A 14914-nucleotide genomic window follows, 5' to 3' on the forward strand; every position below is an offset into this window, starting at 1 on the left:
AAAGAGATAATAAGGAAATATACTTGTACAAAAATATTCATAACCTCATTTAGTGGTGGCAAAGTTGGAAAAGAGGGACTGCCCATCTATTGGGAAATGGCCGAACAAATTGTGATGTCTGATGGTGATGGAATATTATTGTGCTGAAAGGAATAATGAATTGGAGGAATACCATGTGACCTGGAAAGACCTCTAGGAACTGATGCAGAGTGAAAGGAGCAGAACCAGGAGGACATTGTACACTGAGACTGATACATTATGGCACAATCAAATGTAATAGACTTTTCTACTAACAGCAATGCAATGACCCAGGACAATTCAGAGGAACTAATTTTTTTATTTGCAAGTTTTTATTTAATTAATTATTTTAGAATATTTTTCCATGGTTACATGATTCATGTTCTTTTCCTACCTTCCTCCCAAATCCCTCCCATGGCCAATGAGCAATTCCACTAATCCAGAGGAACTTATGAGAAACAATGCTATCAAAATCCAGAGAAAGAACTGTGGGAACAGAATTATAGAAGAAAAACATATAATCGATCATGTGGTTCAATGGGGATATGACTAGGATTTTGATGTTAAAATATCACTATATTGCAGAGATGAATAACATGCAAATAGGTTTTAAACATTGAGATATGTATAACCCAATGGAATTGTTTGTCATCTCTGGGACAGGGGTGGGAAAAATCATAAATCATGTAACCATGGAAAAAATATTGTAAATTAATTAATTAATTTAAAAAGGAATCATTTGCCCCAATGGAATGGGGCTAACCTTGTGGGAGTTTCATCAAGGACTGTTTCATCATCCATTTTTTTCTTTTCTTTTTTTTTTAAACCTAATTTCTGTGTATTGGCTCCTAGGCAGAAGAGTGGTAAAGGTAAGCAATGGGGTCAAGTGACTTGCCCAGGGTCACACAGCTGGGAAGTGTGAGGCCAGATTTGAACCTAGGACCTTCCATCTCTAGGCCTGACTCTCAATTCACTGAGCTATCTAGCTGCTCCCATCATCCATTTTTTGAAAGAGAATATCTACTTGATTTTCTGGAGTTGTTAATGTTGTAGTGCTGATAAGAATTATTTCCATTTGTTGTTTAAACATCTAATATTTCAAACTGGAATTCAGATTTGTCCATTAAGGCAGATAATTTTCCCAAAATTCAACCTTCAATGTAGCATCCATGGATTATTTACTTTGCCCATTATTACAGGTATTTGAATCTATAGCTTCAACTGGAATATTTATTCTCAAGAAATTCAATATTTGACTTTTCCATTAGATTGCAATTTCAGCATGTATTCATGCAACTTCTATATCTCATTTATTTATTTTATTTCATTAGTTTATTTGCCATTTCCATCTTTGATACTTGATGGAATTGTTGATTGTTTCTATGATTTCTTCTTTGACTAGCTGGTTTGGGAGAATCATATTATTTAATTTCCAATTAGTTTTTGATTTGCCTGTCCAGGTGCCCTTAATAATTATTATTTTTATTGCATTATGATCTGAGAAGGTTACATTTATTAATATTTCTGCTCTTTTGCATTTGTTTGCAATGTTTCTATGCCCTTTTATATGGTCAATCTTTGTGAATGTACCTTGTGCAGCTGAAAAGAAGGCGTATTCCTTTTTTTCCCTATTAATTTTTCTCCACATATCTATTTAATCTAATTTTTCTAGGAGTTCATTCACCTCTCTTACTTCTTTTTTATTTATTTTTTGTTTTGATTTATCTAGATCTGAAATAGAAATATTTAGATCTCCCACTAGTATAGTTTTATTATCTATGAGATCTACCAGTTTCTTTTTTATGAATTTATATGGTATGCAATTTGGTGCATACATATTGAGCACTGTTATTTCCTCATTGTCTATACTGCCTTTTATCAGGATGTAATTACCTTTGCTGTCTTTTTTAATCAAATCTGTTTTTTACTTTGGCTTTGTCAGAAATCATAATTGCCACTTCTGCCTTTTTTTCTCATTTGAAGCTCAAAATATTTGTTCAAGCCCTTTACCTTAAACATATTTATGTCCACCTGCCTCATATGTGTTTCTTGTAGACAACATATGGTAGGATTTTGGTTTCTAATCCACTCTGCTATTTGCTTCTGTTTTATGGGCGAGTTCATCCCATTCACATTCAGAGTTATAATTTTCAGTTGTGTATTCACCAGCATTTTGGTATCCTCTCCTAGTTCTACTCCTTCTTCTTAGACTATTTCCTTTTAAACCAGTGGTTTGCTTCATGCCAGTAACCCTTGTCCCCTCCCTTGATTAACTTCCCTTTCTACCACTTCCCTTATTATTCCCCTCTTTTTATTTTTAAGGCCTAATGAATTCCCTCTCCCTTCTTCTTCCCTCACTTTTTTGACCTCCATACTCTCCTGTTCCCCTTGGTTTATTCTTTCTGACTTTCTCAGTAGGGTTAGATAGAGTTTTATAACCTAATGGATATAGCTACTCTTCTCTCTTAGGGTTAATTACATTGAGAGTAAGGTTAAATATTACCTCTTAATGTTCTCTTCCTCTCCTTCTTATACTAATATTCATCCCTTCCCCTTCCCATGCCCTCTTTGTGTGTAATAGAATATTCTATTTTTCTTATTCCTTCAAGATTCTCTTGGTGTACTCTCCTATGCACCCCCTTCTTTCCCACCCTCACATATCCTCTTAGACCATTTAGTATTCCAACCTCTCCCTATGAATAATTCTTCCAATTACTATAATAATGAATACTATAATGGTGAATAGAGTTCACTACAGAGAATTATACATAACATTTCTCCACATAGGAATACAAATAATTAGATCTTATTGAAGCCCTTAAAGAGGCAAATTAAAAAAAAGTGTTTTGTTACTTTCCCTTTTTTTATTTACCTTTTCATGTTTCTCTTAATTTTTGTGGTTGGATATTGAACTTTCCATTTACTACTGGTCTTTTTTGTGCAAATATTTGGAAATCTTCTATCTTGTTGAATGCCCAAACTTTCCCTTGGAAGTATATAGTCAGTTTTAATGGGTACATGATCCTTGGTTGTAGACTCAGTTCTCTTGCCTTTCTGAATATCATATTCCAAGCCTTGGGGTCTTTTATTGTGGAGGCTGCCAGATCCTGTGTGATCCTGACTGGTGCTCCTTGATATCTGAATTGTCTCTTTCTGGCTTCCTGTATATTTTTCTTTTACTTGGAAGCTCTTGTATTTGGCTATTATATTCCTGGCAGTTGTCTTTTCAGGGTCTAGTGTAGAGGGTGATCTATGGATGCTTTCAATGTCTATATTGTCCTCTTGTTGTAGAACTTCAGGGCAGTTTTGCTGAATGATTTCTTTTAGTATGGAGTCCAAATTTCTATTAATTTCAACTTTTTCAGTAAGACCAATGATTCTCAGATTGTCTCTTCTAGACCTGTTTTCTTGATCTGTCAATTTCTCATTGAGATATTTCATGTGTCCTTCTATTTTATTAGTCTTTTGACTTTGTTTTATTTGTTCTTGCTGTCTTGATAAATCATTGGCTTCTACTTGCCCAATTCTTGTCTTTAGAGACTTGTTTTCTTCTATAAGCTTTTGATTTTCCTTTTTGATTTGGTCTGCCCTCTTTTCCAGCTGTTTGATTTTGGTCTCTAATTTGCTTATCAATTCTTTTGATTTAGGGACATCTTTTTTCAAATTACCCAATTCTAGCCTTTAGAGATTGGTTTTTGGCTATAATCATTTGGTTTTCCTTTTCAATTTGGTCATTTCTGGTCTTTTATTTACTTACCTCACTTTCCAATTGTGAATTTCTGCCTTTTAAACTGTTATTTTTGTGCCAGATCTCTTCCATCTTTCTCATAATCTCAGATTTGAACTCTTCAAGACCTTGTGACCTGTTTTCATTGTTTTGGGAAGGTTTGGATATGGTTACTTGTTTGTTCTCTGCTGTTTGCTCTGTTTTCTGAATTTTTTTTGTGTAAAAGTTGTTGAGTGTTAAAGGCTTCTTCTTGATTTTTCTCTTCTGGGGTTCCTGATTCTGGCTTGCCATTGTTAGCTCAGAACCCTCTCAGCTTTATGCTCATGCCCAGGTCCTGTCTGGGCTCTTTAGGCTCCTGAAGTCTCAGCTCTTGTTTTTTTCAGGGTCAAGCCTCCTGGTGGTCCCATTGCTTGTTCCTCTGCCTGAGGCTCCTTTAACAGTTTCAGGGCTCTGCTTACACAGTCAAGCACCCTTCTGCACTGGGTCCCCACATCTTAGCCTGCGCCTGAGTCCGTGCCTTTCCAGGAGCCTGAGCTCAAGGTCAGTGTTTAAAGTCCTCGTGTTCTTTAGCCTCTTGGGGTCTTAAGTCTTGCTGCTCTCAGGAACAGGCCCTGGTGAGCTGCCAATGAATTAATGGGTGCCCCAAACTTGTTCCAAATCTTTTGTGCTGGTTTTGGCACTGTAGGTGGTGTGCAGGGGAGTGGGTTGCTCACTTGCATTTTAGTGAGAGCTGCTTCACCCCTTTATAGCATGGAAGTGCCCCAATCCCATGTAACTTCAATGCTGTTCCCTGTTGTGGGGTCCCTTTGTTCATCTAGATTTGTTTTTATGTCTTCTTGAGGAATCCTATATATCTGGGATGGGAGAGGTCAAGCAGCTGCTTTTTACTCTTCTGCCATCTTAACCTGCCAGTCAGCTTTTTATTTTTTCTTTTCGTTGTCTTTGGGTAAGCCCACGTGGCATAAATCATAGTTTCATTGAATTATGCAAGCCTCTCTGATACAACTTGGCAGTGATCCTTAAGGGGTATAATGGGGAAAACCAGGGAAGGTGACTTAAATATTAAATGTGGGCTCTGTGGGGTAGATAGGAGACAGTAAGGGATAATGGAGGAGACTTTATAAGCCAGGGAACCAGGTTTAACTATAAGAGGAAGACCATTGACTGAAAAGGCAGTTAAGCCTGAGCAACTGTCACTCAGCCCCACCCAGCCTGGAATAAATTCAGATAATTACATCCACACAGTGAAGACTTTAAATTACTAAAACACACAGGGAATCAGTTTAATTATTTTTTTATTTTAAACCCTTAACTTCTGTGTATTGATTTATAGGTGGAAGAGTGGTAAGGGTAGGCAATGGGGGTCAAGTGACTTACCCAGGGTCACACAGCTGGTAAGTGTCTGAGGCCGGATTTGAACCTAGGACCTCCTGTCTCTAGGCCTGGCTCTCAATCCACTAAGCTACCCAGCTGCCCCAATCAGTTTAATTATAATAAGAAGGGATTGGAAAGGAGGTTAGGTAAACTATGACTAATAACCCAGGCCTGGAGTCATAAAAGGGTAAGATCCCTAGCCAACCTGCTTCTGCCAGCTTTGACAGCTTGGCTAAAGACCTGGGGAAGAGGCCTTGAACTTGGGATCCCACAACTATTCCAGGGATGTTTTCAGAATGCTGGGAACCAATTCCTCCAGAACTGATGATCCAAAGTAGCCAGGTAGGGAGTGAAGTCTTCAAGCTGTCCACCAGATCACAGGACACTTCCCTACTCAATGTTGACTTGCAAGTTTGATGTCTTCTGCTTTCAACTTTCACCACTCTCCAAGATCCCAGGGAATCAAGGTACAACTCCACTAGCTCTGAGGTCTCCTAGGGTCAGTTACAGCTTGTCCCAACCACCATGGAGTCCATCTCCAAAAGGAAAGCCCTTCCTGCTTCCCCATTCCATTTGGAATTCTCCAGCCCTTCCTATTAGGTCTCCTTAATGATAACTAAGCAATCCTCCTCACAACAAGGGTATACACATTTAAAGACATAATTTCTCCCCTAACTACTGATTTGGACCCATCACAAAAATTTTAGCATACTGTCTCATTATTTTAAATCACTTTAAATAAATAATTTATTGTTTCTATGATTTCTTCTTTGATCAATTCTTTCTTTAGGATTGGTTACTTAGTTTCCAATGTATTATCAATTTCTACTTCCATTACTCTTTATTGAATTTAATTTTTATTGCATTATGGACTAAAAATAATGCAATTGATATTTTCAATTTTCTGTATTTGTTTGTGATTTATCTCCCCTGAGACATTTAAATTTTTTGAAAGTTCCAGGTAGAACAAAGAAAAAGTTGTACTCTTTTGTTATCTCTTTCCATTCATTTTTCTTCAGAGATCTATCATATCAGCTTTTCTAAAATTCTATTTATCACCTTAACTTCTTTCAATTTCTGTTTTATTCTCTGGTTCTCGATATTAGAGCAGTTTTCCTTTAAATTTTCTTGAAATCTGATGTTTAGGATCTTTTTTTTGATCATGTCTTTTAGGCAGTCTAATAATTCTTCATTTATCTTTCAATCTATTTTCTGAATCAGTCTTTTTTCCAATTATATATTTCTTGCTGTTTTTTTCATTTTTTTCATTTTTTTTTCATTTTTGACTTTATTTTGTTGATTTTTCAAAGTCTCATTTGGTCAGTCACTTCTACTTGTATAATGCCAATTTTCATAGTATTTCTCTTTTGTACTTTTACATATTTTGTAAAATGTTTTTCAATTATATTTTAATAGCTCCATGAGTCATTTGATTTTAGAAATTATTTTTAGCTCTTCTAGGAATTATTTCTATGTTTGTGTCCAGTTCAAATGTTGTTGTGTTTTTTTTTTCCATTTTGTGGCTCTACTCATAGCTATTTTGTATTGTTATTTTCTTCTGACTATGTGTCTTTATTTTCTCTGTCATCAAAATAGATTTTTAGTGTCAGATTTTTTAAAAATGTTTTTTTCATGACCTATTTCTTTACTTTGAACTTCATGGTAATGTTGGGTTCTGTTACCCAGTGGGGTTGCTGGAATATTGTCCTTTGAAATTCAGGATTTTTACAATCCCTTTTTTGGATATAGTTTTCAGACTTTGGAATTTTTGTGTGCTTTCAAAGTGGTATGATCTGAAGACACATGGTTACTGCTCTCCACATCCAAACATGAGTCCTTCTCCAGAAAGAGGCACTGATTCTTTGCAGTGTCAGTTGAGCTCCACAGGGTCCCTGCTCTCTTGTTACTGATAGCCTTCCTTCTGAACCTTAAACTAAAAAAAAAGACTAAGAAGTAGGTACAGACAACAGAGTAGCCAATCAGTGCTCTGCCTTGTTTATAATTTTTAGCACAGGGCCCTCCTCTATTAACCTTCTAATCAGTTGCAACAGCTCCTTACTTTATCTGGCTAAAGAATTCCCATGGCTACTGTTGTCACAATTGAGACCTACAAATGATGTTGTCACTTTTTTGTCTCTAGGGTAGACCCTGGCCCCACTTTCTTGAACTGTATATCTTACCTCCTAACTTGTTTTTGGGCTGGAAAAATTTCTCACCCTATCTTTCAGGGATCTGCAAATCCTCAATTTGATTTGAGGAATTATTTTAAAGTTACTTAGAGGGAAAGGTTTTAAGAGCTTAGCTACTTTCACTGCTCCACCATCTTTGAAATTTTGAATGTTATTTAATAATTCCAATCATCTCAAAGAAACAAAAGTCCATCTTTTTAATGCTAATATTCTTGTGGATTTTTTTTATCAACAAATCATAGCATACAAATTTCTTCCAAAAATTTTAAAAATAAACACCAGTTAGAAAGAATATATATACACATATATATGCACATTAGATATAAGCATAATGTATTATATGACTATTAAAAACCATTGAATAGGAACAGAATGAAAATATATTATTGACATTTGTGATTAGAAGATAGTATAGTCCAATTTCATGGGAGAATGAGCAATGAAAAATAGAGAACCAGCATGCTCCACTGATATCCTTAAGATGTCAGGAGAAAGTAAAGGAGTTTTTCATCTAATTGGCTGAAAGTCCTATGGAATATTTATAGGAAAAAACAATTTGTAGTTATATTTGGTAGATGGCATGAATGGACTGTGATCTGCTGTGCTGCAGTGAATGTTCAAATGGATTCACTGAAGGGATTGCTTTGAATGTTGACTATAATAATTAAGGTGAACTCTATAGGAATATATTCAGATTTTCACTCCCAGTATTTTACTTTCAACTATGTCATTTATTGGGGAACAGAAAAGAAACATAAAGTATTTTTCCAACAATTATATATTTATTATCTAGCATAGATGAGATGAAACATATGTCAATGTGTCAATTAGAAAGGTAGCATAATGATAGAAAATTAGACAGTGGCTACAAAGACTTCAGGTCCAATCCTAAAAAGTCCACTTACTCTCTATGCAACCTAGGCCAAGTCTCTTGTTTTTGGACCTCACTGTCATCATCACTAAATCACCTAGAGTTCTCTACTAACTAATTTTGAAGGAGTTGCTTTTATTAATTCTCTGATCCAAGATTTAAAACAACTTTTAAAAAAAGTGTTGAGAAAAAATAAAAAGTAAGAATTCTGAATAATGATTACAAATAAGAAACTCAGAATGTTTTGCACACATACACATATGTACATATCTATATATGTGTGTATATTTAAGCATAATATACATTATAGTAATATAAATTTTAAAATATTTTATACTTAAATGTAACATAAATATATCAACATTTATATTAGTAGAGTAAATAAAATGAAAGATATACATATATTTAATTTTTGAAGTTGAGAAAAATGTCAGGTGACTTTCTTTTAATATTCTTAAGTAAATAGTACTTTTTAAAAATTTCTGGCATAATGACATTTTAGAGAAAACAAATTTCCTCTTTCTTGTAGAGTTTTCCATACTTCATTTCTTTCATGATGTACTGAATATGTTACTTTGGTTGCTATTATTATGAATTGCTTTTTACATATGTGACATGCTAAATCATTTTAATGCAAATATAATTTTCAAGTTCAAAATGTAAATCCCTTAAATGTGCAGAAAAGGGAAATATGTCAATGTCTTTTGTCTTAGTGTCAGATTTGAAACTTGATTGTTTCAATTTAATCAGATTTAAAATTTAATGAAAAAGCAAAACTCGGGCTACAGAAATATCCTTTTATTATTATTCCAAATTGTTTCAATATAAGAAATGAATTTATTTGCTCTCATTTGGTTTATACTTATGTCAATATTTTGGGATACTATGTTTTTGACATTTTTAATATTGTGAATGTTTGTATATATAAGACAAATCACTGAGACAAAACAATGTAAAGTAATTGTTTTCTTAATTCCTTTTTGCTAGAGAAGTGGGGTGAACACAATCCAAGTAAGAGTCAGTGAAGTGAAGTTTATAGAAAAATGTCTGTGAAAGATTTCATCATTCATTCTCTGATTACTTCAAAAGTGAGCAGCTAATTTTAGGGAAAAGAAGAAAATCTTCATAGTGCAACCCTGATAGAAAAACCAACAGAAAACGAGAAAATGAGACAAAAATATATAGCTACTTATATGATGAAGTCATACTTCAGGTTAAAATAAAGTCAGAAGAAGCTTCCATAAAACTATTATTTTTCAATATTTATAATTACGATCCAAGAAAAAAGAGTGGAATGTTCATAAGGAGCACAAAAGTCATTGGGAAGATTCATGAAAGAAATAAAGGAAAAGATAAGGAGCAAAATTAGAAATCAATGAAACACTAGAAAGAAAAACAAAAGTTGGAAAATTTTGGCAAAGCAGAAGAAAAATTTACAAATGGATGGGAGAGATTTAAAAGACACAGTCATAAAATAAGCTATTTCAACAAAGTTAAACAGTAAAGTTAAAAGAAGAGGTGAAATCCCTAAAATTTTAAATTAACTTTCATTATTTTAAGTATATATTCCAAATACATCCAAATCTGAACTTTTTCACTGATTCAATGATGTCAAAAAAGGTCCAAGAAAAGTCACAAAAATATGCAAACACTGTATAAAAAAAGTGGAGGGTTTAGAACATAATATTCTAGAAGGCAAAAGAGCTAGTATTATAATAATAAATAACCTATCCAGTAAAATGTTATAATTTTTAAGAGGAAAAAAATGGATATTTAATGAAACAATGGACTTTTGTTCACTCTTGATGCAAAGACAACAGATGAATAGAAAATTTGAATTTCAAATATAAAATTAAAGTGAAGCATAAAATATAAACGTGGAAGGAAACCATAAGTGACTCAATATGGTAAAAATTTTACTTTTCTATATGAGAAGATGATACCTGTAATTTTAAGAACTTAAATATTAATAGGGTAGTTAAAAGGACTTCAATACATAGAGAGTCTGAGGGGTCTGAGAGTGAATCAGCTATTTTGGGCTGATCTTGGAAAAATGAATAGATGAAAGATAGCTGTAGCAGACACTGATATATATATATATATATATATACATATATATATATATATAAACTTACAATGAAATTTAAAAATAAAAAAGATGATTGATTCCAGAAATGTAAATTAAAACAACTCCAAGATATTGCTTTACACATGTCACATTTGCTAACATGATAAAAAAGGAAAATGACAAATTCCAGAGGAGATATGGAACAATTGATACAGTGGTGAACTATTGTTGAAATTGTGAACTAACTGTTCAGAATTCAGAACTAGGCCCAAATTGATATAAAATTATGCCTCTGCTTTGATGCAGCAATAATATTAATGGTCCACAATCACAGAAGGAACTGATGGAATTTTAAGTCACAATGAAGCATAATATTCTTCAGTTTCTTTACTCAATGAAATTTTCTCTGGTGTAAGCAATATGTATTTCCTTTCACAACATGAGGAGCAATGAGATAAGCATCTTATTATAAGATATATTATCCATATCATATTAACTGCTGCCTTAGGGAGGGCAATGAATGGAAGGGAGAAAAAGAACATATATCACAAAATTATTATTAAAAATAACATCAGTGTAAAAAAATAAATGTTAAAATGATGATCATCACTAAGAATACTTTTTAAAAAATACATTATCACATCTATATACCAAAGAAAGCAAATGCTTTCTAAAAATAAAAAGGAATTATATGTGTAATTTTTATATTTTAATTAATTTTTCCTTAATTATAGTTTCCAACATTTAAAAAATAATTTTGAGCCTTGAATTCTCTCCCTTTCTTCCTTTCCCACCCTTGTTTAAATGATAAGCAGTTTTATGTAGATTTTACATATGTAATAATGTAAAACATTTTTTCATGTTAATTCTTTTCTGGAAGGAAACTCAAACCAAAAAAAAATTAGGAAGAAAATGAAAAAAAAGTTTGATTTTTTTTGTTTGAATTCAGATTCAATCAGGCCTTTCTCTGTAACCTTATGACATGTTTTTTATCCTGAGGTCTTTGGGATTGTTTTTCATCATTGTATTGCTGAGAATAGCTAAGTTATTTTAAGTTATTAATTGTACAGTATTTCTGTCAATGAGAACAGTGTTCTACTTGTTTTTTTTGTTTCACTCTGCTTCAGTTATTGTCTTTCCAGTTGTTGTTTTTTTCCTGAGATCCTTTTGCTCATCATTTCTTATAACACAATATTATTCCTTTATAATCACTTACTCAGCCACTTCTCAATTAATAATCATCTCTTTCCTTTCCAGTTCTTTGCCTCCATAAAAAAAGAGTTCCTTTAAATATTTTTGTACACATAGGTCCTTCCCCCCACCTTTTTTTTTTCTCTTTGGGATACGAACCTACTAATGGCTTTGTTGGGTCAAAGAGTATGTACTGTTTTATAGTCTTCCAGGTATAGGTCCAAATTGCTCTCTAGAAGGGTTGAATCAGTTCACAATTCCTAAAACATTGCATTAATGTCTCATTTTACCTACAACTCCTCCAAGCTTTATCATTTTCCTTTTCTGTCATGATAGTCAATAGGTGTAGATGTTCAGGGTTTTTAATTTCCATTTATCTAATGCAAATTAGAACATTTTTGTAAGACTATAGAGACCTTTAATTACTTTGAGAACTTCCTGTTCATATCATTTGACCATTTATCAATTGGAGTGTGTGTTTTTATACATTTAAGTTATTTCTTTATGTTTTTGAAAAATGAGACCTTTATTAGAGACTTTGAAAAAAACTGTAACATTATGATTACTATTCTATTCCCTCTGTTTAGGTTCTGACCACCTTCTCCACCAATTTGCCCTTTTTACTATCAGCTTTGTCCCTCCCTTCTCTTATTCACTTACCTTCCTACTTTCCCAGAGGGTAAGATATATTCTATATCCTGTTGATTGTATACGTTCTTCCCTCACAGAGCCAATTCCGATGAAAGTAACATTAATATTCTCTCTTCCACATCTTCCCCTCCAAAAGAAAAGCTCTCTTTTGTCCCTTTAAGTGCAGTAATTTAGCCCATTTTATTTTCCATTCCTCTTTTCCATTGCAATCTTCTTTTTCATGCCTTAATTTTATTTTTTTTAAATATAACCCCATTAAAGTCAACATATACCCTTGTCCTCTATTGTTATGTAAATCTTGGTAGTTCATGTGGAATTAATTGGAGATTGTTGAGAGATCCTAATGAGACACCTAGATATAATAATGATCCCAAAAGGTCAACCCAAATACAGCTGGTACTCTAAGAGAATTGTGTAATCTTTTTACTCCCATCCCAAGATAACAAAACAGTAACCCAGGTCTAACAGCCTGAACTAAGGAATCAGCTGATTGGGGAACACAGCTGACCCTTGTCCTAACTAAAGTTTTAGTAATTTGATAGAGATGATTATATTCCTTAGCTTGATATACTATAGACCCTGGATGTTGGTGTATCAAGACTAATTAATTAATCGACTTGTTCTGACTGTGGATTTAATCTTAACTGTTGGTTGAAGGAATATTGAAAGTAAAACCCCTCTCCTGGCTGTCACAGGACTCTGCCAAATGAAGCCTCCCCTTGGACCTTTGAGAATTCACAGGCAAGTGGCTTCTTGAAAAGTTGGTTTAATTGTTGAAGAGTTTAGGTAAAAAGGGAACTGGGTAAAGATGCAAAGTGCAAATTGGCATTTCCTAAGAAAATCTAAGTTGCATAGATCATTGTTGAATCTTCAATTGATTATTTTTGATTAAGGCTCTTGGTTGGCTGACAGCCTGGCTAGGCCTGATTAGCCCAGGCCTAAATCAAGGCTTGACCCCGCTGCTGGTGGATTTCTTTGTAGATCATCTTGCTGATAACAAATCAGAGAACTGAGGTTGATGGATACAGTTGAATCTGTGTGTAAGCTGGAGCTGGTTTGTGAGTATAAAGAGAATAAGCTATGCCTAAGTCCTTCTCCACCTTTGCCCAAATATCTCCAAACTGAGACCAAGATGGCTTCAAGTCTGTTCCTTTTATAGGCAAATTTCAATTGCACTGGTTCATGCCAGGCTCATGTCAGGCTCACACCAAGCTCACACCACCTTGATTCATTCTACATTCTAAGCAGGTAACTGCCTATCACTCTTGACCCAACATGGCTGTCATATTTCTTTACACTATGTATATTATTTACAACTTCCCTAATAACAATATAGTTCTTAGAAGTTAAAAGAATCACCTCTTCATATAATGATGTAAACAGTTTGATTGTATTGAATGTCTTTTGATTTCTCTGTCCCATTTACCTTTTTATATTTCTCTTGAATTTTATATTTGAGATTCAAATTTTCTGTTCATCTTTTGTCTTTTATTCAATGATATTTAAAATCCTCTATTTCATTTAATACCCATTTTTTCCCTGAAGGATTATGCTCAGTTTTATTTGGTAAGTGGTTCTTGGTTGAAGTATTAGCTCCTTTGTTCTCTGGACTACAACATTATAGGCCCTCCTGTACTTTAATGTATAAGCTGCTAAATCTTGTGTTATCCTAAGTATAAATGACATAATATTTTAATTCCTTCTTTTTAGTTGTTTGAAATATTTTCTTTTGACCTGGGAATTCTGGAATTTGGGAGTTACTCTTTTGGGATCTCTTTAAGGAGGTATTTTTTTGATTCTTTCAATTTCCATTTTACTTCCTCATTCTAGGATATTAGGACAATTTCCTTGATAATTTCTTGAAAGATAATGTTTATGTTATTTTTTATGGCTTTCATGTATACCTATAATTCTTAGATGATTTCTCCTAGATTTATTTTTTCTGGCCAATTGTTTTTTTTTTCCTAATGAGATATTTCACATTTCCTTCTATTATTGTTTGCATTTTGTTTTGTTTTGTTTTTGCTTTTTTTTAAACTTTGTTTCTTGATATTTCATGGACTCATTACCTTCCACTTTCTGAATTCTAATTTCTATGGTATGCTTTTCTTGAATGAGCCTTGTACCTCCCTTTGCATCTGGCCAATTCTAAATTTTTAAAAGTACTTTACCTAAATTAATTTTTGTACCTCTTTTCTCATATGATCAACTTTTCCTTCTAAAAATTATTTTTAGTACATTTTTAAAAAATCTTCTTTTCAGTTTGTCCAGTTCTGCTTTTTAAGTGGGTTTTCTCCATTGGATTTTTTTTTGCCTCTTCTACCAATTGACCTATCCTGTTTTTTAAAATTTTAATTTCTTCAGTATTTTTTGTGCTTCTCTTCCAAAACTATTGACTTTTTTCAATGATTTTTGGTACACTCTCACTTCTTTTCACAATTGTGGAAGTAAGGTAAAAGTTGCTATGTATAATTGGAATGGAATATTATTTTACTATAAGAAATTAAAATCAGGATGGATTCAGAAAAAAAAAAACCACAACCAGAAAGTCTTATATCTGTACTGATGCAAAGTGAAGTTTTAAGAATCAGGAGTATATTGTACACAGTAAGAGCAATAATTCAATGATGAACAATTATAAAATCTTAGCTACTCTGATCAAGATACTGATGCAAAATAATTCCAAAGGACCCTTGATGCTCAATGTTATCCATATTCAAGTAGAGACTCAGTGTAGATTAAAGTAAACTAATTTTATTATTTTTATTTTTCTTATTTTTGTATATTATCTTTTCAATATATTTTATATATATATATATATATAT

Source organism: Gracilinanus agilis, chromosome 3 (assembly GCF_016433145.1).
Source record: "Gracilinanus agilis isolate LMUSP501 chromosome 3, AgileGrace, whole genome shotgun sequence".
NCBI classification, from domain to species: domain Eukaryota; kingdom Metazoa; phylum Chordata; class Mammalia; order Didelphimorphia; family Didelphidae; genus Gracilinanus; species Gracilinanus agilis.